Source organism: Pyrgilauda ruficollis, unplaced genomic scaffold (assembly GCF_017590135.1).
Source record: "Pyrgilauda ruficollis isolate IOZ18807 unplaced genomic scaffold, ASM1759013v1 scaffold196, whole genome shotgun sequence".
Classification (NCBI taxonomy): Eukaryota; Metazoa; Chordata; class Aves; order Passeriformes; family Passeridae; genus Pyrgilauda; species Pyrgilauda ruficollis.
Window position 1 is genome coordinate 248,946 of NW_024518762.1, and position 26,263 is coordinate 275,208.

Below are 26,263 nucleotides of genomic sequence, written 5' to 3' on the forward strand. Positions count from 1 at the left end.
TAAGAATATTTTGTGTTTTGTCATTCTTGTTCAAAAGCAACAAAAAAAACCCCAAGCAACAAAAAACCCCACACAACAGAGAAGAAGAAAAAAACCCCACACAACACAGAAAAAGAAAAAACCCAAGCCTCTACCAACTTCCACCTCATTTAAATTTCAAAAAGCAAATGTTATCTTGTGCTTCTATTTACTCTTACTTGGATATTGTTCAAATACTTAATTGTTGAAGTCAGAAATATAGATCCTGAGGAAGGGACACCTGCTAAGACAGAAATAGATTAGTTTAATTGTAAATGACTGAAAAGAGAAAAGCACAATCTTTAGACTACACAAATTCTAGTATTTTTCTAGATAACACAAAGCTGAAGCAGATAAAATCTGAACTGTCTTTTCAGCAATTAAACACCTCTGCTGTTTTAAGAGTGATAGCTTTGGAATTAACATAAAACTACCAGGTTTTGACAAGACATATTTACTACTTAATGTAGCAAAGTTCCACCAGAATCTAAGACAACATTTAAAGATGTAAAACCACTGTGACCTACCCAAAGGTCCACAGGCCCGATTCCGTCATGGGGCTGTAGAGTTCACATTTACACACACACACACACATCAAAAACCTCCTGCCACGGCGTTTCCTGTGTGCTAACAAGCTCCAGCTCCTCTCCTGCTGGAGCTAAATCTGACCATGACTAAGACCGAGTCTTAAAAAAATAAAAAAGAAAGCAATAGACCTCCAAACAATAAACCAAAGAAACCCCACTAGCAAATAGAAACAACACAAAAAAACAACCTATACCATATACACAACTGCAGCATAGTGCAGCAAACATTTTAGAAAATCCTGTGGTCTCAAAGCAGTTAATAATCAAATATATAAAATATGCAGCAAACAAGCAGCAGCCCTTCACCCTCTCATCCTACACGCTTCTGAAAATGCACTTTAAGGGCTCCAAGGCACAGGTGACACTAGCTCCCCCTGCCCAGCAGGTGTATGTGACAGCCAGTGACACCCACAGGGCAGGCCGAGGCTCCATGCGGCCAAGGGTGCCTGCCCATCAGAACCAGAGCACTCAGCACAGCCTGCACCAAGCCAGAAAGGCTTCTCACAAATCTTCAGGCTCTGCTGCAAACATTGCAACTCTTGGATATTTTAATTACAGATTTGTCTGAGCTACACAGGGGCACAGGCAGGCAGAAAGGTAAGAAACGACTCGGGAACAAGGAGCTTCAGCACTCCAGCTCCTGCCGGCAGCTACACGCTCCCATGGCCACACTCCACACTGCCCCTGTCCTTGTGCCCGTGGCTCGTCCTGTGCCACCCTCAGGATCCCACACTGCCCCTGTCCTTGTGCCCATGGCTCGTCCTGTGCCACCCTCAGGGTCCCACACTGCCCCTGTCCTTGTCCCCATGGCTTGTCCTGTGCCACCCTCAGGGTCCCACACTGTCCCCTGTCCTTGTCCCCATGGCTCGTCCTGTGCCACCCTCAGGGTCCCCCCAGCCCTGACAGCTGTGACACCTCTTGTCAGGCGGGCTATGTGCCACTGTCACCTGGCACACCCCCTACATGGGGGCATTCTGACAGAGCTGGGCCACCAGGTGTCTTTTCTTAAAAATAAATTCCACTAACACTTGCATCACTAATCAGGGGGCAATTCTGCTGCAGAGCGAAATGAGACTGCGAACAATTCTACTGCAGGCTGTGGAGTTTTTTCCTTTTTTAAGACCATCCTGTTTCTAAAACATGGAGGAAATCTGTATTTAATTATTTAATTTATTATTTAATGATAATTCACAAGTTCCAACTTGCATCACCATGAATTACGGGCAGCTGATAAAAAAAACCCTCTGATATTCAAAATACATATCTGTAACTTTTATATATTTTATATATTGCACATATTTATTATGTGCTTAAGAACACTAGAACTTTAAGCTGCATATAGTTTTCCAATTTCATACACATCTAGATACAGCTGAATTCCCTAACACACATGAGGAAGAACTAGACGACTTCAAGACCACCTGCATTCCCAAAATTATTTTGGCCATTTAGATTGTAAAAGTGCCTGAGAAATGCTTCACAAAGAGTGCCTCACCAAGCCAGTCACCTCACAAACACTGCAAACCATAACCCCTGCACCTACTGACACAGAGTATTTACAGAAAAAGGTCAGACAGGCATAATTCAGTGAGCACTGCCACCACCTTCAACAGCATCAAGACTGTGAAGGCAGCTTTTGACTTGACCACAGACATTTAAATTTCAGTAAGTAATTTAAAAGTAAATTTCTTTCAGACATTTAAATTTCTGTGGCAGAACTCACCGCTGCCATCACCGCACATCACCTCTGCAGCCCAGCAAGAACCCCAGGCTGAGGTGTCACACCAGCCATGAGGCCGAGAGCAAACTGTTCTCTGCCAGCACCCAAGGACCTGTCCCGTGGGACACGACACCAGTGGGACACCTCACGTCCTCCAAGCTGGCTGGTTGGCACAGCTGGTCACTCCAAAAGCCAGTGGAACTTCTGCTTTCAGACCGGCACCCTTATTATAAATGAGTGTTCCAGATCGAGAGGAGAAAATATGCGAAATACTAAACTGGTGCCAGCACCTCAGGAAACAAAGCCCAGTGCCAGCAATGCTCCCAGTCACTCAGTGGAGAAACACCTCTCACAGGCACAGCTGCTGGCCCTTGGTTCCCACACCCGAATGAACATCCCTCAGGCACAGGAGTATCTCCTCCATACTTTACACAAGAAGGCCAAGCACTGAAACTAAGATATTGCAAAGCCGAATATTCCAGTAACAAAGTACCTTTACAGATTAAGCCTATGGCTTAGCAGGCCTCCTCCTGGTGAGGGGGGGAGCAAAAACAAAATTCTGGAAACACAGCAAGAGAAACAGGGCTTTTAGAAGTTGAAGTAATTCCATGAACTAGAATGCATATACTTCAAGAAGCAGGAGTGGCAACGATGGATGAAAAAGGCCTACACAGCGACGTATCACCTACACAGCACAAAAATGTGAAATCACTACACTGGATAAGCCTCTGAAGGCTCATGAAGCTGGAAGACAGGGAGGGGGAGCAAGAGGACATTTTAGCTACGAAAGGAGACCAAAAGCACCCTGTTTGACTGAAGCACAAACTGAGTGAAATAAAACCTGTGCTCCAGTCCAGACTCTCCTACACCCCAGTGAGCAGGAGATGGACACCGCAGGAGACTCCAAAATATCTGTGGAGAGCCCAAACGCAGCACAGAGACCATCCCTGAGCTCTACAGTTTTATACTTAGATAAAAAATCTAGTCAATTAAGCATGCTGAAATACCTCCACAGAACTTCTCAAGTACAATGAATACTAAGGGATTAATTCAGTCATGCTAAACAATGAATTTTAAAAGGAAAGGATAGTAAGAGACAAACAGACATATTAACATTAGACCACACAATAGGTATTCTGCATTAATGAGAAACTGATCCCTTTATTTACTTCCCTTCAGGATAAGATCAGAGAGGTTAAGGCTCCACAAAAACAAACTTATTAACAATAAATTTAAAAAAAAGATGCACTTATCAAACTAAAGTTAAACACAAAACCAAATGCAGTGAGGATCACGAGATGTTCCAGAGGTTGCTTCTGGGGTTTCTCCAGCCTGGTGTTACACTGGGCCTTCAATACTCAGAGGTCAGTTTTCTAACAGTGGTGCTTCCTATACACAAACATATTGTTAAGAAATAAGACCTTACACATTTGTTAGGCCATATGCTGAGATTTTTTTTTTTCCATTGCCACAGCTCTGTGATAAAAAAACTCTCCAACCTCCACATCAAGTCTTGGGAGCTGAAAGCAACAAAAAGATTTGAACTAACCCAGTTTTCTCAGACTTTCCCACACACAAAACCTAAAGCTGACCTTTATCTATTTTTCTGGAAAACATTAAGATCTAGCTCCTGACAGAGCCTGAAATACCACTTTTTAGTCAAAACAGCATCCCTACATATAAACCTTAATTTAAAAATAATGGATATAAATTACAATTTACACATTTTTTTAGGTGTCATTACAAATAACTAACAGATGAGGCTGATGTTCTTTCATGCAGAGGAGTTTGAAAGTTTGCTAAATAATCTTTCACCTTCAAAGAAAGGTAGAATCTTGATAAGAGGAAGAAGTTCAGCTAAAGAAAAACAAACACCTCTGCAAAGACTGCTCAGCTGCCTTCCAACATATAATTCAGATCACAAAGTTGCCATGGCATCAACTTCAGGACTGTGGTCATACACACAAAATGTCTTTTTTCCTACATGTTCTTATGGGAAGCTGAGCAACTCTGGCCACGAACCAAATATGTTTTGGCTCTAAAGCAGATATAATTCATCACCATTTGGACATTCCAATGGTTAGCTACACTGAGAAAGCAAGGCAACCAGAACTTCAGAGCATCCGCATAAATGAAGCGCTGAATACATTATCCAAGCAGTGGCAAAAAGAAGCAATACTTGTGTTTACCTTGCTCACTGGCACTATTTAATAATATACTACCATTTTTCACTTGAACAGGACTTACACAGCAGATCAGAACAAATGGGAAAAGTTCATTTTTGGCCACTGTATATTAAACAACAGTGGGAGGAAATTTTCTAGGATCTAGGGCATCACACTTATTTCCCTAATTCCCTGGTGTTTTCAAGTATCAGGCTATTTTTAAGCAACAGCTATCAAAAATACGAGGTAACATAGGACTTCTGCATATACTGAATAATCCTGCAAAACTCTGAAGTAGGCTGGATGAGTAAAACATTGAAAATACTCTAGACCAGTGAACAAACCTCTTGCCAACTGTTTTTACACCCAGCAGTCACAGAAGCCCAAAGTAAACCTCCCACATCCTCAGCTGTTAGCTTTCTAAACGCTGCAAAAGCACTGGCTTCGTCAGGAACCGCCACGTGAGGCAGAGCAGGGGTGCCACTGCCAGCCGGCCCCGCGGGGCTGCAGAGCGGGGACCGCGGGCAGGGAGCACATTCTGCATCACACCCAGGCGCAGCTAAACCTCCCTGATCGCCCGGGGTCCAACCTCACACTAAGATGTCTCCAGCCACATTCTACTTTTGAAAACAGGAATTCAGGACCCAGTCCCCTATCCAACAAATATGCATTATGAGACTATGGCAAACAAATACTGAGAAATCAGAAAGCTTAAGAAAGTCTGCTTTAAAATACACTGTTACTATACACTACCAGTAACTCACATATTAAAAACTAATCAAGTGATCGTTTTATCATTTAATGCTTGAGATTCCAGCAGGAACACTGATGACCTCTAGGGCAGGCCCTTCTGCTCCAGCCGTCAAAACAAGGTTGTCACCCACAGACACGCACGTGTTACACCCCGTTACACCCCGTTACACCCCATCCCATCCCATCCCATCCCACCCCATCCCATCCCACCCCACCCCACCCCCGGCTCTGCCCGCGCACGGCCAACCCCGCAGCCCGGCTCTGCCCGGGCCGTGTGCCTCTTCCCAGCGCCTCTTCCTCGCCTTCTAATACCGAAACCAAACCCCACCAAGAAACCAAGTTTTGCAGAAAGCAGCTTTTTTTTTTTTTTTTTCTTCCCCCCAGATGTTTACTGGTAAAGGCATGAAAACCGCCCCAGTCACCGAAACGCGACAGTGCGGGCCGGGGAGGCGGAAATCCCGGCCGGGCCCCGCCCGGGCAGCGCCTCCCCCGGACCGGACCGGCCCCGGCCACCCCCGAGCCGTGGGCCACCCCGCTGGGCCCGGCCGCGCCCCTCCGCGCCCTGCCCCGGCCCCGGCCCCGGCCCGAGCCTGCCCGACATGCCCGCACACGCTCCTCCGCCAGAAAGTTTCACCGGCGGCTCCGCGCTCGCCGACCCCGCGCAGCCCCCGGCCCGGCCGGGCGCGGGGCGAAGAAGGGAAGGAGAGGAAGAGGCAGGGAGGTCTCACCCAGGGCGGGCCCGGCCCCTCGCCTCGGGCTCCGCGCGCGGCCCAGCCCGGGCTGCTCCGGGCTCCTCCGGGCTGGGCAGGCGCGGCGGCGGGATGAGCTCACGGGAGGGGCGGCGGCAGCGCCCGCCCCCCGCGGGACGGGCTGGGGCGGAGCGGGGCCGGGCTGGAGCGCTGCGTGAGGCGCAGCGGCGCGGTGCCCGCCCGGCCGGGCCGCCCTCCCGCGAACCGCGGGGCCGCTCCACAGACACCGACCGCAGAGCCCCGCAGAGCCCCGCAGAGCCTCCCCCTGGCCCGCGGCGCGTGTGCTGCTCGGAGCGCCCCAGCATCCGTGCGCTCTGCCCGGCTGAGCTCTGCTCCTGAGAGCCCACCGGCACAGCTCGGGGCTGGGAGCTCCTGCCCCGAGCCCCGCACCGGAGAACATCCACTTCCACCAAAGCAGCCTTCCGTCAGGAACATGAAAGTAATCGCATCGGAGCTTATAAAAACTGCACACGGCAAAAGACGAGTGGAATACAAATAATATAAATACTATAAGTAATAAAGGCAGGTCTGGAACGGATTGCCCAGAGAGGTTGTGGAGTCTCCCTCCACAGGTGCTTGTATTCAAGAACCGTCTGAACACAATCCTGTGCCATGTGCTCTGGGATGACCCTGAGTGAGCAGGGAGGTTGGACCAGATGAGCCACTGTGGTCACTTTAAAACGGACCCATCCTGTGATTCTGTGAAGATCTCAGACTGATCCAAGTTACTTTCTGAACTGGACCATGCAAGGCATTTCAGACAGCCAGATTTGAAATGCCAGGTGTAGGAACAAGGAGTGTGGCGCTGCCCACAACACAGAAAAAGACAAACTGCATCCTGGAAAGGCAGCACCTTCGAAAGGGTATGGAGCTGCCTTGGCAAAACCACATGACATCAGTGCTGCTGCTCCAAAAGAAGCCAGTGTGCTCTTTACTTGTACAAATGAGGGATCAGCAAGACATGTAGAGGTGGCATTACCTCTGAATACAGCAGTGAACAGCATTCCCGGTCTCTCCATCCGTATTTTCCAAGATACCGAAGAATGAGAGACTGCAGAAGAAATCCACAAAACTGATCTGAAGGCTGAAGATGATGGCAGGCAGCAAGGCTGTTAAAATATTTAGCTCCTCAAAAAGACATCTCAGATGGTAGCTTATGAGAAAAAACCCGAGGTACTGGTAATTTTACTGTGGGGCACCCATGGTAACCCCAATGAGCTGTACCAAAGTAGCCACCAAAGAGCATTGTCTCTGGCTGGGAATGTCACACGTTGATAGATAACTGTCTTACATCAGTGGGGTTAGCACTGAAGTGCCCGGTGGTATTAACTATGTTAAGTATAACACAGGTTTAGCAGTGCTGATCTGCATGCCATTGTTATGAGCACATCAATCAAAAATGTCAGCAGAAACACTCAGCTGACATGTTTTTCTCTCCCAACCTGAAACTGCTTGCTTCTTCCACCCCAAGTGTCCAATACTGCAGCTATTCCCTGCATAGAGGCCAAAGTGCTTAGCCTTGTTACACACAACCTCTACAATTTCACATAATTAAATACAAAAATGAATCCTCCTCACACCAAAAAGGAAAAGGTAGGGACAATCCAAAATACATTTATAAATGGATAAATAAGGATTTGCTGTTTTCTGTGCAAACTCTGATTGATTTTCATATGTAATGCATTATGACAAAACAAATCTGAATTTAACTGCAGAATTACAGTGCCAGAGAATTCTAGAACATTTTCTACACTATGCAAGCATTTCACAAGATGTCTTCCAATGTGTCTGTAAGGAACACAAAGACAATCCATGTATGTGTTCAGAAAGAAGTGGCAGGCTGATACACAAGCAGCACATTCTCTGCAGAACATTGGCCATAACTGCCTTGTTTGGTGTCAGAAGAGCAGAGGAACCGGAGACAAAGCCCTCAGGCTGATGAGCAACAGCAATTAGTGACATTACTCTTCTTTCACTGTCACTTCAGCAACTTGGTAGCTGAAGATTGGATCCAAAACAAGGGGAGGATGCTGAATGCACCTCAGCCAGCAGCATAGTGTCTTTTCTCCAGTGGAGAATCCTCTCAATCACATTCTCTTCCCTACATTTTGCCAGTGTGATGAGGCCTACATCTGGAAATAAAAGAATTTTCCTTCTAAGAGGAAATACCAAAAGTTTGGGCAGCATTTTATCATTTTGTCTTTGTCTCTGAAATCTGAGACAAGAAACTGAGCTATGACTCCACTGTTGTGGGATCTGTTCCTCAGCAGGTCCAGCACTGGCACTCTCTTCCTCTAGATATCTACCCAGAAGTTTTGAAATAGTGTTTACAGTCAATTGGATTTAGGTCCTGCTGCTTCACAGGAAAGCTCACAATGGATCCTAGTGCTTCCCAATTTGTCTCAGTAGAGCAATGCTTTTGATATCAGGAACGTAAAGGTTTTTGCTTTCATCAGTAGCTTCCTTCTGGGAAGCCTTTAGCTCATAGCTGTTCTACTTTAACTGTTCTGCCCTCTGCTCCTTCCACTCATTTGTTCAGATGATTTATCCATTCTTAGCCACTGGAATTCTTCACCTCTTCCTTCTTCCTTCTCTCAAAGGTTATGGCTCTCCTCAGTCTCGTACTTATCATGCAAACTTCTAATAGCTTTTTTTTTTTTAGGAAAAAAGGAATCAGATCACACTGAAATATAATGGCAGCAGTGTTCATTGTATTAACATATATGCTGGGGGCTAGAGAAATTAGAAATCAGACTTTCTCCCTTTTTCAGCTTCAGTGTTGGTTATGTTAGTTCATGCTTCTCATCTTAACCAACTATTCCAATTCTTGGTTTTGGAAGGTGCTTTCAAGGAAGATAATTCATAAATTTTAGAGGCTTCCATTCAATGTAGATGCTTTTATCCCAGCAGATTCATTCTCATGCAACATAATAATTTGGTATTAATCCTCAATTTACTGATTTTAAGGTAGTAGATTGTAATGATTTTAAACCCACCTGGAGACGAAACACCATGCAGCTGCTCACTCAACCCACTTTCTTCACCCCTACCCCAGTGGAATGTGGAGGAGAATCAAAGTAAAATTTGTATGTTGAGATAATACCAGTTTAATCATTGAAAATAAAGTAATGTACAGTAATAATGGTAAATAATAAAAAGGGTAAAAACAAGTGATGCACAATGGAATTGCTCGCCATTGCTTGAATGATGCCAGACCCCCTGCTTCCCAAATCTAGACAGGCCCTTCTGGGTACCTCCCCCAGTTCACAGACTGGGGATGAAATTCTGTGGTATGGAATATTCCTTTGGTCAGCTTCAGTCACCTGTGCCAGCTATGCTCCCTCCCAGTTTCCTTTGTGAACCTCCTCACTGGCAGAGCATGAGACAAGGGGGGAAAAAAGTCCTATTTGTGAGCTGTAAGCTTATTAGAACAGTATATGCACTTCAACCAGTAGAAGCATGCAGTGTAGCCACTTCTGCCAGCCAAATTCCTGAATTCCTTACAGCCCAGGTCTGCAAAGTTTTAGGGCATTCTGCCACCTTCCCGTCACCCCCTTTATTATCCTTTTTATTCATTACAATTCAAGGCATCAAAACCAATGTTAGAACCAGCAGCTAGAACTTTTAATTGGAAGGCTCCTTGTGATGTATTTACAAGCACATAAAGAACATTTACATTTACATTTTTTACTGTCTACAGAAACCTCAACAGACTTTACTGGAGAAGAGTTCAAATGCACACACACCAGAGACGAGCAACACACCCGTCACCTTTGGCTGGCACCTGTGAACAGCTTCAGCAAAATCACTCTAAATTTGTCTTTTTGACTCCTTTTACTTTTTAAGGCTGAGATCCACAGAATAAACCAAACTAAAAGCTTTCAATTTCAGCTGTTTTTTAAAATAGATAACCTTACTTTTCATTATTTAATATTTCTTGATTATAACATATAAAAAACAAATATTTCAGGCTTACATAGCTCAAAGGTAGCTCAGTTTGCTCCAGCTCTCTCTCTAACTTTGAAAAAACATACTGAATGTGAAAAATTTAAACTAGAAGGAGTTTAAGAAAGTTATGATCAATGAAATAGAAGGTTGAATTTACATTTTAATATCAATCTTCATTTTAATGACTGTTCTATTTCAGTATATGGTAATTGCATATTTTGCAACTAAAATGATACCTATTATATAAAACATTTTTATCATAACTTAAGAAAAGTCTTAATAATTCCTTTACATAACTATCTGAATTGCTCTACAGAAGTCAGGCCCAAATATAAAAGAAATACACTGTGTATAGAGAGGGGTTCAGAAACTTCGTCCCTCAGTACATAACTGTTGACTGTGGGATGCTATATCCAACTTTCTAATGTTGCCTGGTTCATGGAGCAATGAATTTGTTATCAAGTGACCATATTCAGAAACATACTATGTAAGCATCTACAAACTGAGAAAATCATACTGTATGTACCCAATACCAACACAGTCTGCACTCTTTCCTGTTCCTTGTGCTGCCTCACCTGTACCTGACTCCAGCTGGGAACCCAGAGACTGGAGGAAGGGTGGGGAGTCTGATACCACTTTTTGTTACCATGGAATTATGCCCTTTGTATCTTCACAGCTTCTAGGTAGTCATGTCCCCCATGAAATACCAAATGAGGCTTTTATAAACTTACCTATTCTTTTTCTTTGAAACTTTTCCAGCAGATTAAAATGTACCTCCTTGACAGAAAACAGCAGTGTTTCTGAGGGCAGCACAGCTGGCAGAACTGGAACAAGCTGTAGGCATATAGCAACCTCTTGTGGCAAATCCAGTACATATGTAATAATTAATAACCTTTGAAACTGCATAAGCTTCTCTTGATATGAGTTATAAACCTCTATAAAATTGCTTTAACAAACAACTGGAGAGTTGGAGAGTGCCTGTTAGCTGAACACTCAACAATGCTCAGACTTCAGAGCTGTAGTAGTCCTCTTCAATTCTGGAATGAATTAAACATTGGTAGCCCATTATAAATGAAGTGTCAGACTGAAATTTCTGTAAATAATATAATCTAGAAGTTTTTCATTAACATTGAGCAAGAGTGGCATAATGGCAATGAGTAGAATCTGTGGCCATGTATGACAAGAACCATAAACATACTATAAAAGTACACATTCCTCCAGCCACCTGACCAGCTGGCTGTCCTGTGCAGGCTGAGGAGGAAAGGGCAGCGAGAAGGTGCAAGGAGGGAAGAGAAGGAATGACAACATGTGAAAACAAGGGTATTCAACAACAGCAAGATTTTCCAAACCAAGAGGTGCCTTCCTGAGAACATGGTGTGGGAATTGCACACAACAGGAACAATACAAGTATGGCAGATGACTCTGATTAGACCACTGAATTTGGGTTTTGGTTTTTTTTTTTTTACATTGTAGAAATAAAGTCTTATATCCTGGAATTAAAGGTGAACTCAGGAAATTATTTGGCTTATGTATGCACCACTTACCAGGACTTTTGGGGCTGCTATGGCAGGCAGAGGTTACTGTGCTTGAAATGATTTGCAGATTTATGCATACCACTTAGAGAGGAACAGGCTGAACAAGTACATCCTGGAACACACAAAGGCTTTAAACAACAGCTAATATTTGTTTATTAAAATTAAGTCTTGTGCTGTAGTTCTCTTTTATTGCAACTTCCTAGTCTCGCCATGTGTAATTTCTTGGCCATTTCATCTGCTGCAGTTTCACACAAAAGCCAGGAGTCCCTTTGTCTCAATTCAGGCCTTGGTCTGTGCACTGAACAGCATATCCTGTAGCTCCTGCTAGACCAGTGACAGGCTGCACAGTTCTGAATTCCCAAGCAGCTCTGCCCAGCACCACCCAACCTAGGAGCAACAAGTGCTTCAGGGTAGAGACTCTTCCTTGCCCCAGAGGAAACTCCTCCCTGCAGAGAAGTCCAACAGATCATGTGTGTCTCAGGCCATCAAACAGCACATGTGACATTACCAAGCTGACAAAGACATTGAACCAACCAATGTGTACTGAAATCTCTTTTCACAGCTTTCATTGTCCCTTGGCTTTCCATCTCTGTAAGGTGTTTTGAGGGCTACAGCTAACAACAACTGCATATTAATCAACATTGTGTCCTCCAATATGGTGAAAGGAAGATCAGGAGCAGAAATACATTCCTGAAATCATGTCCTTCTCACTGAATACCTGCACTGTTTGAAATAGTCCATGAAAAGCCTGAAAACAGTCTTCCTGCAGGGGTTTGATTTTTCTAGCAAACCTACTGTATTTGTTCTTTGTGCTGAATTTGGTGGCAATTGATATTTAAATAATGAAAGCTAATTATTATGGCTTGAACTAAATAAAACAAACTCCCTGCAACAGAAGGCACAGCAGCCTCATCACAGTATCATCAATGATGGTGCAAACACAAACTGGACAGCACCTGACCAAGCAGGACATGGAACAGAACACTTGCCAGGATTTCCTGCTCTGCAAGATTCATCTTACAGCAGAAGAGGAGATTGCACCTGCTCTACATTTAGCAAGCCCATGAAACAAAGTTTATCAAACTAGACCGCCTAGGTTCTTGTCTGGACCTGTTTTAACATGTGAAAGTTTTACCCAGGTAGCACCTGCAAGATCCTTTCCATTGCAGCCTGCTCTCTGGCAGGCCATTGGGCGCTCGCAGAGCACCCTGCAGCAGTGCTCTGCATACACGGGAGCCCGGGTACAGCTGCAGGGCACACCTGGATTTGTTGGGCTGGGCGGACTGATGCAGCTCAGATACCTGGGCTGCAGAACCCTGCTGCAGAACTCCTGTCTGCCCACAGACATGGTCTTGCCAGAAACTCAAGTTACTGAATGTACTTAGTTCATCTCTGTGGGACTGCACTTGCCAATTGTGCACAGCACAGAGTAGTGCCTAGGGCTTTCTAACAGAACTGTTCCATCCTTAGCAATCCCTGTATGACTGCCTGATTTATGCCACAAAAGGGATTTACTACAGCTCCCTTCTACACCAAGCACATCCCTCCTCCCCGAATGTACTGCTTTAAACAGTTAAGTAATGTTCAGCTTCATACAAAGTGATGTTCATAAAGGCCTGAAGAATCAGATCCTACAACTTTTCCCTAGTTATTGATTTCCTTCAGAAACAAAAAACATAAAGATTAGAATTCTAAAGATTTTACAAATATTCTTTGTATAGGGAGCGTGTATTGGCCATCGATACATTACAGTGTGCTGTGCTAATTTTGGCTTTGAGAGCATGGATAGTCATTTAACACATGGACAGCTTCGACTCAAGTCCTGTTTGTTCACTGACATTCATAACAATGTTCACTGCCATACAGCCAGCCTGGGGAATAGAAGTGTGCTGTAAACAATACAAAAGCAGACTGGTTTCCAAATCCCATACCTACAGCTTCAACACCAATAAAGTATATTGCTGCTGTTGTCCAGGATAACACTGATAGTATTTCACAAGGGCTATCAGTCAGTTATGGAATCAGAGATAAGTAACAGTTGTCTTCAAAGGAGAAGAAGTATTTTAATTTTTTTTATTTATTCAAGGTGTAACCAAATTATTTACTGCATATGCTACTAATCACCACCCCCTGTGATCATAATTTAATCTTTAATCAACACAAGGGTATTTACATTTGATGGATGAATGAAAAGATGCAGATATTAGTGTTAAATGGCAACACTAACTCTGGGTAACCTTCCCAGGATCCCTTGATTTTAGAGGGAGTGTCTCATCTATTTGCAATAGCTTTCCACTGCAGTCATGTGGAAAGTGCACTTTAAAAAGAATCCTCATTGACAGTATAACCATTTTTTGAGTACCACCTTGCACATTAAGCATGAATTTAAGTATACAATTTTAGTGTACAATTTCACTACTCTGGTTATGCATGGAGCTGAAGCATATTTAGAACATGGGTAGGATTAGGATAGATATAGTTGGGTTCCTCTCTTGGAAGGAACAACACAAGAAAAAATTCAGATATGGTGCAAAATGATCAATGGATCTACACATGGGAAAGCCACTCAGATTTCAATGTTTCATAGTACAACAGAATTAAGGGCAAAAGACTCGAAATTTTGTGCCACCAAAAGGTGGGATTCTTGGTATAATGTTATCCTGGTTAAACCTGTTTTTGTTATGACCTTGGGACCACCATAATGTGGGACTAACATTTAAACTCAAGGTAGATATTACTAAAACCAAAACAATTACATCTGCCCCAGTCAAAAAGGATGAGAAAATTCAATCCCCACAAATTTTAGAAATTAGACTATGTGATCAAAAATGCAGATCAGCAACAAATGTTGTTTAATCCATCTTGGTTTCTTAAACAAATAGAACTAGTAATGCAGATATTTCTACACTTAAACCAATGTGGTCACCATCCTTAAGTGCTTCCCATGCAAGACAATTAGCTTGGCTACATGGGCAAAACCCCACAAGGAATAAGAAGAATTGTGACTGGAACCACAGGGACTTGGGAGTTTTGAATTGTACAGATGCTGAAGTACTTATAAATAACCTGAGCCACAACCACAAGTGATTTAAGCAAATTGCAACACCCTCTGTGGTCTTCTCTACCAGCATTAGAAACTAATCAATGGCTCTTACCTGACACATTGCCTCAGTGGGAAAGAATCAATGAGCGAGCTCATAGCTGATCCCAGAGGCACGTGGCGCAAACCAAGATGAAGGTTCTTTTTCTCTTAGCTATGTCTGAGCTCAGTTGTGGACACAATCAACAGCAGCAGTAGCAATTTTAAGAGAAGGTGAAGAAGGCATCTTCACCCACTGAACTTCAAAAAGTAATTTGGAAAAATGACTGAATTTGCAAAGGAATTCCAGCCTTGGTGGCATTTAGTCAGTTATAATACCATCAATAGCACAGTCCTGGTACTAATCCATATAGGAGCCTCGGTGTCCATCAGTCAGTCACTGCTCTAGGCCTGAATCATAACCAAACCCTACCCCGGAGCATAGGACATGTGCCCATGGGGAATGGCAAACCATTAGCGTTAGCACATGCACTATATGGGAACAGGGACTCACTTGTGCACTAACACCAGAGCCCTGACATTTGTCTGGATCCAGAATAGTGTTTGTCATTTTGAAATCCATCCTGATGAAGCTCATGAACCTGTAGTTTTATATACTGGAAAATGATGTGCTTATATGAGAATAATTTGTGGCTTCATATTTGTAGATAACCTTTTTGTAGATACAGATAATTACTCTAATGTTTGTGTTCTCAATTTCACCAAAATCAATGGGTGGGATTTCAATTATTCAGCTCCTGTCACATTATATCAGCTATTGCAGTATAATTATATGCTGATTCAAGATCTGCTGCCCATCCCTGTTGGGATAAATCTCATTTGAGTACGAAAATTATTATAGCAGGATGATCTGCAATAACTGCTGAAACAAGTTCAGAAGAATGGATAAAAGACTTTGATTACTGTCCATCGTGATGTGGAAAGCACACATGGGTTGGAACAAGTGAAATGAGACAGAGCACAGGGGAGGTAGGACACTTTCTTCAGATGGTCACTAACCATCACTACAGGGAGTTTAAACGAGATGTTTTACCTTGTTGTTTTCCTAACACTCACCCTATTATGTTTTGTCTTAATTGTAGCACTATGTATTTGCATTTGGGAAATCATGAAGCAATTGATTTACCTGTCACCCCGTGATTCCTTTCAGGAAAATATGTGGCAGTTCTAAAGTGAGACTTATAATACGTATAAGAAATATCATAAGTATGGAAGTGGGGAACTGATGAATAACAGGAACAAAGTTCCAAATAATAAGACAGAGAACAAAGCAGTTAAGCAATGGGAGCAACAGCCACAGGAATGGTGAAAACAGAAAACTGATGTCCTAGGTCCTTGAAGGGGAGGGAATAAAAAGATCACACCCTTCTTATTCAGGACCTTATGTGACAGGCAACAAACCCCCAGATCTGACTGCTTCTGTGGTGAGAACTTGCCCTTGCCATGAAATTTCCTCATTAGATTATAATTATAATAGTAAAAGCCACATCCCTAGTTCAGCCCCCTCTGCCTACCAAGAGCCCACTCCTCACTGAGCACATTCCAGGACTTCTTGGGCACTATACCTTGAGACTGAAACAGAGAGAAGCTAAGAGCAGCTTAACCATGGAGTGAAGTAAGATCTGCTTGGCCTGAGACTGTAATCTATAGGTGTGCCTGCCTTCGTCTGTCTCCATGCTCGCTCTGACAATTCACCACCCAGGACCTTTCTGCACACAACCGTAAACAAATCAAAAACCTCCACTCTGTGTGGGGATCAATTTCTTGCACACCAAAAGGGTGAAAGAATCAGTTTTGGGATAATACTCTTCTGCAATCACTAATTAAAAAAAAAAATTAAAAAAAAAGTCTATTAAATTCTGAGTCAGTGGAGCTCCATAACCAACTCCCAGCAGCAGGACAGTATTATCCCCTGGCTCCCTCTATTGTCCCTGCTGTCACTGCAAGCAGGTCATGGCTCAAGGACATGGCTTGGATTGGGATTTACACTTGTTCCTCACCATTTTTAAGCTTGACCCTTCATACTACTGCCAGGCAGTGCTAAGTCTCATACCCCATTCTACCAAGTCCAAACTCCAGGCATAGCATTCTCTGCACCTTGGCTCCTCCCTGCTACCTGCCCTCCTACGCCAAGGGTTCAGCTCCAAGTCAGGTACTTCCTTCTTTTATCCATCCCAGCCCCAAATAGGTTCAAACAGACTGTTTCCACTCAGTTCTTCCTGCTTGCTGGATCTCTGCAGAGGAGCTGGGTTTTCTTACAGAAAGAAATGCAAGCAAAAAATACTTCTTTCATTGCACAGAAATCCTTCACAGGACTTTGCGAATTACGTATCGTGCAGTAAGCCTCAGGCCTGCATTCAGCATGGGAAAGCTCAGGCTCAGTTGAAAGAAGCCCCATGTCTTTCAGTCATGCTTTCTTAGAGTCAAGTTCACATCAGCTTTGCTACCATTAAACTAAAAAAACCCCAAAACAATAGGGCTGACAGTTCCCATTCCTTCACTCAAAACTCACACAGTAAGTGAAACTTAGACTTTTTGGCATTGAGTAATTACTACATATCAGTAACACCAGGTTAGACAGAAGCCATGCTATTGTAATAAATCCTGAGTACATTTAGTAACTCTTCTTATATTTTATTGTCAGTAACAGAAACACAGCAAGATACAAGGCACACAGCTTTTGAGCACTTCACCAGTGTGCTAACTGCTATATAGAATAGAAACTCACTTTTAAGTAAACGTAAATATTTTAATGATTATCTTAACATTTCCGTGGCTGTTGAATAATGTAAATTCTTTTAGGCAGTATGAACTTCTCCAAGGTAGGTTGTGGCTTTTGGTGAGCCACTTGTAATGTTGCTGCATGGATTTTGTGGCTCATCTGTAACATTAAAGGGGGGAGAAAAAAAGTTGTGATAGAATATAGATTTTCAGCTATTCTCTTTCTAAATTTTATTCTATTAAAGTAGTTTAAAAGGAGCAGTAAAACCTAAACCCACAAAAAGTTCAAGTGATCAATACACAGAACTCATGGTAACTTGGTATATTTAGTTACAATTTCTGTTTTCAAAGTGGTATTAGTCTGACTACCTTTAGGGAATTTTTGATTTTTTTTCTTCTCTTGTTTAGTAGCTCATAGAATGAGCTTCCAAGATAAGGAAAACACAGCAAATAATCAGTATGCCAGAGTTAACAGTAAGTTGAATCAAATCCTTATTTTCTCAGGTTCAAAATCATCATTATTACAGTAGCTAACTATAATATTCTAAAGTAGCAAGGAAGCTTCATATACAAGATTCTAGAAACAAAGGGTCAGAACAGAGGAGATGAGGACAGGTGGAAGAGAAAGAGGATGAGTTGTATCTGTTCTCCATTAAAAACTCTAAACAAAAATTCATGATTTACAGGCTAAATCTATAAACACAAGTGTTGATACAAGGCTTGTGTTGAAATTATGCAACTGATGTTTCACTGAGCTCTAGGGATGAGGAACTCTTGTATACTTCAGAGTCTGAAGACTGCAAGTGTGTAACAAAGAGATGACCACTGTCAGATCTTCAGATTACCATGCAAACCAAAGAGCTGCTTGTAAACTCAGCTCTTCGAAAGGGCAGGTGTAAGTCTGCACCAACACCCTAATAAGACACAGGGCAGGAGCTGTAAGCATGTGATAAACAGAAGGGTCCATTAGTAGCTGTGGGATACAAGATTTTACAGGAACCCATAGTATTCCTCAGGGAGAAGTCAAAAAGTGCTCGACTGAGTGACGTCAGGCCTCAGATGAAACAACAAGATATGGGGCAGCAGTAGGACATGCTGTGCCTGTTGTGTCGGGGATCATTCACAGAGCAGGACACTGGATCACCACCCTGGTGTCCCCTGCACCTGCCAGGGTGCAGCTCTGTATTTTTGCTGGACCCTTATAGAAGTCAAGAGTGATTTCCACGGTGGGATAAAGCACTGAACACAAGGTTTTGCTCTGCACCGTAATCCCAGCTTGGCCAGACACTTAGATGCCACTGGTGATTCTTCCCCATATTTCACTAAAGCTAATGCACCTCGCCACTTTACAAGCAGGACACACCTCGCTGCCTGGCTGCGCTTCTCTGCACAGGTGTGCACAACTACTGTTGCAGTAACTAGGAGTGGAATCAGAGTAAGGAGAGAAGGCCAGGTACTTTTTAGCCATCTAGCAGCTCAGCCACACAACCACTACAGAAATAGGTTATTCCAAGAGCATTTAGTAGCAGATGAAACACCTGCAACTGCCAGACACCAGTTTAAGGAAATTTCACTTTTTAACATTTTTTCATGTTTAGATTTATAAAGAAACCCTGACTTTTTCTTTCACACTTACTTTGTTCAGTGCTTCTGCTACCAAGACACCCATGTTCTGAGGTTTTGCAAAACTGACAACAGCACTGTAAAGCAGAAGAAAAAAGTATTTAGCATTTCCATCTCACAGAAACATATGAGCATCTGTCACTTTCATTTTCCAGACTTAATACAAAACATTTTGCAATATAAATGTAGGATTTGGAGCTAAATCTTTTCATCATGTTAAAAACTATGTAATATCAAAAAAGGCATGCTGTTTCAGAATGGAACAACAGAGAATCTATGACAGGCTGTTTTAATCAGATATACAAGAAACTGTATATGAAATACCCTTGAATATCTCAAAAAGGAATTTTTTCTGTACACCATGAAATAACTTCTCAGAAGCTGAGCAGTTATATCCTGATCTACAAAACATTTTCTTGATTCCAATCTAGACCCATGAAAAAAATTCACCCTCTGCTTTTGGAGAGTGTTTCCTTTCACAGCAACTATTTGTCAAGCAAGAACTTTTTTTCTCACAAGATTATCCTATTAACTTTTCCACATTCCAATGAATAACACCATGTTAACAATATTCCACAAATAAACAAATCTGTGGATATGAAATAATTGGCTTCAGCAGCAGGAAGAACTTCAGATGGCACATTCTTCTGATGATACCATTATATCCACTGACATATCTGTAGCTTAAAATGGAGTAGGGAATAAACATTATGAATCCCAAATACCATAAATGTGAACTCTTGAAAAAGCAGATATTGTTTTAGGTAAGTTAATGGTTCTGTGGATTAGGCAAGATATTCCCTACTGACAGTTCAATTTAGCAATTGACAGTTTGCTACACTGACAAATATGTTATTTAAGATCTGTTTATACCATTAGATAACTATGACTATGGAGAAGACAGCTGCAAAATTACACCCAGACAATTAGCAACAAGTGAAAATAAAAAGCTTCTAATCCCAGAAGAAAACAAAAAAAAAATTCAGGAACATCACAAGTCATTCAGATTTTACTGTCATGTCCCCATACTGGTTAACTTAACCATTTGTTAAGTGACATTTAAGAGAAGTGTAGGTATTTAGGAAAAATGTTCAGTCTTTGAAAAAACTGCAAGAAAATACTTGTTTTAATGACCACATCAACTGGTTGCTGTTACTTTGTTCAAAATAGAAGTATGCCTTCATTTTTAGGGCAAAACAGCTTGGTTAACCTTATAAAGCACCAAACAGCAAAAGCCAAATTAGATTTTAGATTGAAATAGGGGGTATAGCCTATACAGGAGATAAGACTCTTCCTTGGGGGTAGCTGATGTGGGTTTAATTTCCTTCAGAATATGGGCAGCCTAAAGTTTATTCCTACTTCACTGGAAATTATGTGAGCATTCCTTTATTATTATTCCTTTATACACAGGTATGTAATACATTGTTTTAATTTCTGTTCCATAAAACATGACAATAGAGATGAGATTCAGCCTTTGCCTTTCATTGCAAAGCACTATCCTTGGGCTTTGAAGTTGTTGGGTTTTGGGGTTTTTTAAGTCAATATTTATTTCAATATCAGTATTATTTTATCTACAAATTGCACAAGATAATTTAAGAATTAAAACTCTTGTAGAATAAGAGTTTTGTTTGTTTACAAAGATCATTACCTATGAACTTGAACTACAGGGCAGGGGTGAACAGGCCCTGCATTGTAATACCTTGACTTTTCTTTTCCTGGAAGTTTAGCACTTTTCTCAGCAGGTCCACTTTCTTGCTTTTTAGACACTCTCATACGTCCAGCTTTAACTGCAAGAAGAAAGTGAAATGAAGTAAAAATACCTACAGAACTACATACCACATTACATACACAAGAAGAGAATACTTTCACCCTGGATAGCCATTAACCAGGAATCTTCTTTCAGTATTTAGCTCCATGCTTTACTTGTACAGACACATACACAGGAGTAGCCAAAGAGATGCAGCAAAGGCTTTAAAATTCTGTGTCATGGTAGACTCAAATCAACTTCCCGATACCATAAATTAAGAAATTAGAGTGGTTTCAGGCACCACTAACTATATTAAACCTTAACACCTTACTATGTTAATATGCATTCTTCCCCTGAAACTATTACATCTCCGATTTGTATTTTAAAAACAAAAAAAGAAAACCAAACCACCATCTGAACACTTTCAGGTTTTTGAACAATGTGACTAATAGCAATAAGGGTTTCATGATCAGTTCAGGATATTCCAGAATATATTTCATAATGCAGATAAGAACCAGATGTATACTTATCTTGTACTTGTGTTCCAACATGTTTAATTATATTTTATTAACATATCTGCCAATCACAAAACCAATTAGTACTAATTAAGCTACAGGCGACCTAACAACAACAATTTAAGTTCTGAGGTATGTCTGAAAATTGAATTCTGAACAAAGAAAACAAAGTTATGTAAAACATTCTCTTGAAAGTAATACTTTCTCCCTCTCCAGGAGAGCATTTTAAGTTTTAACAGTGCAAGAAAGAACAACCTTAGTGTTCTTTTATCATCCTATTGATCAAGTTGCTTCACCTCTCAGCAAGACTCCTATTCTGTGACAAATAAAGGCTAGAGTTTTAATTTGAGGGAGGAAGAGAATAGGGGAAGGTTTCTAGAATTACTCGACTAGCTAGTATGAAAAATGCATTTGTATCCATCTGTAACTAATGCCCATTTTCTACCAAATTTGACTCCTGACCTTGTATTTCCTGGTTGCAGGTTTAATTTTAGAAACAAAAATTCTCCCTCACTCATGTCCAAAGCAGCACTATAAGATCAGAGTTATGCTATAGCTAGATTTGGCTTTTCTTCTCTTTTTAAAATGACGTACATACAGTTAATTATACGGCTGCATAAGCAGCAAATTCTTTGCCCAGCAATCTTATACTGGAGACCTGGACTGAATCCAGTCCTTCTGGCAGCCTAACTGCAAAACTAAAAGTATCTGAAATGAAAGTTTCAACCGTTTGTCTCCAAGTATCTACCAGTAAAGAGAATTGAGACTCTAAATACCCTCAGCTCACAAGGTGTGAAACTCTTGTATTTGGGGCATCTTCAAACTAGAATGACAAAGCATGTAAAAAACCCCAAACTAAACTAAAAATCCACAAACCAAATATCAACAACAACAAACCAGACCACACAAAAAAAGCCCTGGCATCTTTCACGATCTCAGAGATCTTCTCAACATCATTTCTCTTTATATAAGTTCATCCAGAACACCAACACAAGTTATCCCAGGTGTTCTCCCACAGACTGATAGGCTCTTGTCTTTTTAGGAACCAGTCAAACCACAAACAGGAAAACCACTAAAATTTTGGAAATAGGTTAAAAAAAAAAAAAAAAAAAAGGGTAACTGAACCTAGACCTGCAACTTTTGGTTTGGGATCTTCCCTCACATGCAGGATTGGCAATTTCTAGATACAAGCATTGGTTTTAGTTTTAATTTAGCAGGGCAAGGAGATCCAGACAGAGGTAGGCATTTTAACACTATGAGGCTTTAGACAAAGCACAAGGGGAGCTAGGCGAGGAGGAGAGAAATACCCAGCACGGGAAGAGATACTGAAACGTGGACAGTCTGGAATTGTGTCTATTACCAACAGGCCCACAAAACAATGTTATCTATAGTGATTAAAAATAACCCGTCTTCCTTTCCACCTCTGCACTGACTTGAAACTAGCCACGAGGAACAGCTGTTCCACCTGTTTACACACATCCACGGTGGGGGAAGAGTTAAACATAGGTGCATCTGGGATGCACCACAAAGCTCTTTTGCAATTTGCTTTCCAAAGCAATAGAGAGGTATGTCAAACTTTTAATACAGAGTTCAATTTTTTATTTTTATAAGAGACCTGTTAGCCATGTAATCTAACAGTTAAGTGACAAAATCTTTACTAATCTCCATTTTTAAAACACCATGTATTTTTAAAATAAAACAAGAAAGTAAGGAGGCACACTCCCTTTTATGCTCCCCTCTCAAAAAACCCCCAAACCAACAACAAAACAAAAAACCCAAACAACAGAACAACATAAAAACAAACCCAAGTGAAAACAAGCACAGCTTGGCTGAATACTGGTCAGAATAAACCACTTACTCTGCTACCTCCATCCCTCGGCCAAGCTGGTCCCCGCTGCAGTCACTCATAAGCTTCACCAAGACTTACTTGGAGACTTGCAAATCTACAAGTTGCAGTACACTATCATGCAAGTACCTGCTCCAAGGTACTTTAAACAACTGCAGTTGTTTAAATGCCCTTTCAGGTACAGCACAACTGTCCCTGCCACACACACACAAAAATCCAGGAATAGACTAGAGACAAGATGAAAAAATTATTTACATCCAAAATTCATGTAAAAGTATGCTAAAAAAAAAAAATAAAAGAAAAACCAAAAAACAAACTCCAAACAAAAAATATTTCCAAGAAAACAAAACTGCTCTAAGGGGTGCGGGGAGACACACAAGCATGTGCTCCTCAGGCACTAACTGCTCCTAACGAACCGAGGGGAAGTCCCAACTGGTTTAAAGCCTTGTAGTGACGGATCCTCAAGTATCAAAGGCTGAGCCTCCAGTGGCTGTCCTTGCAGTGACTATCCCCCAGCTCCAAAGGCTGAGCCTGCAGCATCTCTGCGTGTGCCCCAGAACAGGCGGGACACAGCCCACGCACTGGCGTGTTTGAGACAGCTCCGCACAGCTCCTGGCATGGCCCAGGAGCTGCTCACACTGTATGCATTTACCCGCTCCCCTAACAAACACAGGCGCTACTACATCCTTAAAATCCCGGTACTACATACTACATCCTTAGAGCAGCCACACAGGCAGAGCGGCGGCTGGAGCAGCAGGCACGAAGGCTCCCTCACAGAGAGATCGATCTCTGTGAGGCGGGGGAGGTGGGGGGGCTTGGTGGAGGGGAAGTAAATTCTTCACCTTACTACAGGAGTCGAGGGATACGGCTGTAACATTAAAAAATATTGAACACGGACAGCCATTTCTCTCGCTATTCCTCAATAACGCCCGATCACCGAGCGGCGCCAGACGCACACCCGCCGACCGAGCGCACCCGTGAGGGGGCGGCTGCGGGACCTGCTGGGGAGAGCGGGCCGCGCACCACAGAGCCGCCTCCACCATTCCCGGTCCCACATGGCCGCTCCTCTCCGCGGAGGAGCTGCATCTGTGTGGGACGGTGCGGCGGGAGAGCCCCTCACACCGCGCCCGGAGCGGCCGCGGCCCCTACCTGCGGGAGGGCGCCGGCCCGGCGGGACATTCCTCCTCAGCGCCATGGCAGAACCGGGAGCGCCGGGAACCAAGCGGGGCAGGCCAGGGCAGGACGACGGAACCGCGCAGGAAACCTCGCACCGACCCGAGCGGAAAGTGCCGTCTGCGGTGCGGAGCGGCTGGGGTGGGGCGAGGCGGGGCCGTGAGAGCGGGGAGCGATGTGAGGGGCGGTACGAAGTCGATAGTGAGAGGCGGGAAGCGCTGTGAAGGGAGGTGCGAGGGGTGGAGAGCAGTGTAGAGGGGCGTGAGGGCAGGTGAGAGAGGCGGGGAGCGGTGTGAGGGACGGCGTGAGGGCGGTGAGAGAGGCGGGGAGCGGTGTGAGGGCGGTGAGAGAGGCGGGGAGCGGTGTGAGCGACGGCGTGAGGGGTAGGGAGCGGCGTGAGGGCAGGTGAGGGGCGGGGAGCGGCGTGAGGGGCGGTGTTACGGGTAGGGAGCGGCGTGAGGGCAGGGGAGAGAGACGGGGAGCGGTGTGAGGGACGGCGTGAGGAGTGTTGAGAGACGCGGGGAGAGACGTGGGGAGAGGTGTGAGGGGCAGGGAGCGGCGTGAGGGTCGGTGTGAGGGGCAGGGAGCGGCGTGAGGGACGGTGAGAGAGGCGGGGATCGGTGTGAGGGGCAGTGAGAGAGGCGGGGATCGGTGTGAGGGCAGGTGACAGGCGGGGAGCAGCGTGAGGGGCGGTGTGAGGGGCAGGGAGCGGTGTGAGGGGCAGTGAGAGAGGCGGGGATCGGTGTGAGGGCAGGTGACAGGCGGGGAGCAGCGTGAGGGGCGGTCAGAGACGCAGGGAGCGGTGTGAGGGGCGGGGACTTTTAAAACGTTGCTAAAGCTTCAAAGAACTTTATTTAGTGAGGTAAATCCTTACCCTCTTCAATCAGTAGCATCTGCTTGAGACAAGTAAAACATTGTCATTCATATGCCCTCTTTTAAAAAATCCATGACTTTAACAAACATTGACGTTTTACACAACATATTAGAAACACAAAAAGTGAAAGTAGATACAGCTAATCTGGAATTATTTGCATAAACTCCTCAACATTTTCATTTTCGATATTTAAAATTATTTAAAAAAAAAAAAAGAAGAGAAGGAATTGTCTTTTAATGTTTGCCATCCATGCTGTAAATTCTACGGTGGATGGAGAAATCTTCATGACAGAAGCTGTCATTTTGTCGAAGCTGTCCGTGGCTGTACCGCTCTGTGTTACCGTGCTGGTACCCCGGCTCTCCGGAGGGATGTGGCAGTGCCGGGCAGGAGATGCGTGCCCTTACAGCGCTCCGGGGGATGTGCGTGTGCCTGGGCAGCGGGGCCGGAGAGCGGAGCCGGGCGCTGCCGCCGCCGGCCCTTTGCCGCTGCAGGGGCGGCTGCGGGCGGGCGCGCTGCTCGCCCTGCCTGCCTGGGGAAGGGGGCCCTGCCCGTGCTGCCGTGGGCTGGCTTGGGCTGATCTGCATCGTGCTTCCAGCGGGCAGCTGCTGGGAGCATAACGCGTAATGTCAAAAAGATTTTCCTGGGTTACTGTGAGCATGTTCTGCTCTGCTGTGCTAAAGCATTTCATCACAAAAATTTGCTCTTTTAAGGATTCTGAAAGCAAAACATGAAAGAAGAAGAAAAAAAAAAAGTTAGTCTTGTGATTTATTTGGAATTGTCTTATTATTGGATCTCAATGATTTTAAAAAAAAAAAAAAAGGAGAGAGGGAATGTAAAAATAGGATGTGATTAAGTGGAATCTGAAGAAGGGGGAAATGAAGTAAAAAAAATGGAAGAGAAAATAGACTAAGAAACCAGTAGGTAGTTATAGCACACCACCTTATGAGTGACTTCTGTTGGCTTGGATCTTTAAAGCAGAAAAAATGAAAGGACATCCAGTCTAAACTAGATCTCTCTGATATTTAATTCTGTATGTATGAGGCAGGAAATAGTTTTGAAATGCAGCAATTTCCTCCCTAGAAAAGCAACTTACTTTGCAAATATTAAAGTCGATAGTGCTGCATGTCTCTGCCCATAAGCATTTAGCCTGAAGTGGATGATGGCAATTTTGATTGGGGAAATAAATTCT

The 26,263-nt window shown here is 43.4% G+C and overlaps 1 protein-coding gene across 5 annotated transcripts in view; it reads right to left on the reverse strand.

Annotated features, from left to right (window-relative positions):
- Positions 1–20,642, reverse strand: part of TANC1 (tetratricopeptide repeat, ankyrin repeat and coiled-coil containing 1) — a 73,877-nt gene extending 53,235 nt beyond the window's left edge. For 3 of the 5 annotated variants that reach the window (XM_041466070.1, XM_041466069.1, XM_041466067.1), the window contains exon 1: positions 5,972–6,101. The gene's annotated coding sequence lies outside the window, so the exon portion shown is untranslated. Of the gene's footprint in view, positions 1–5,971; positions 6,102–18,932; positions 18,997–20,618 lie in introns of those variants that run through there. The other 2 variants (XM_041466072.1, XM_041466068.1) reach the window with 2 other exon arrangements.
- Positions 20,643–26,263: the final 5,621 nt, after the last annotated feature.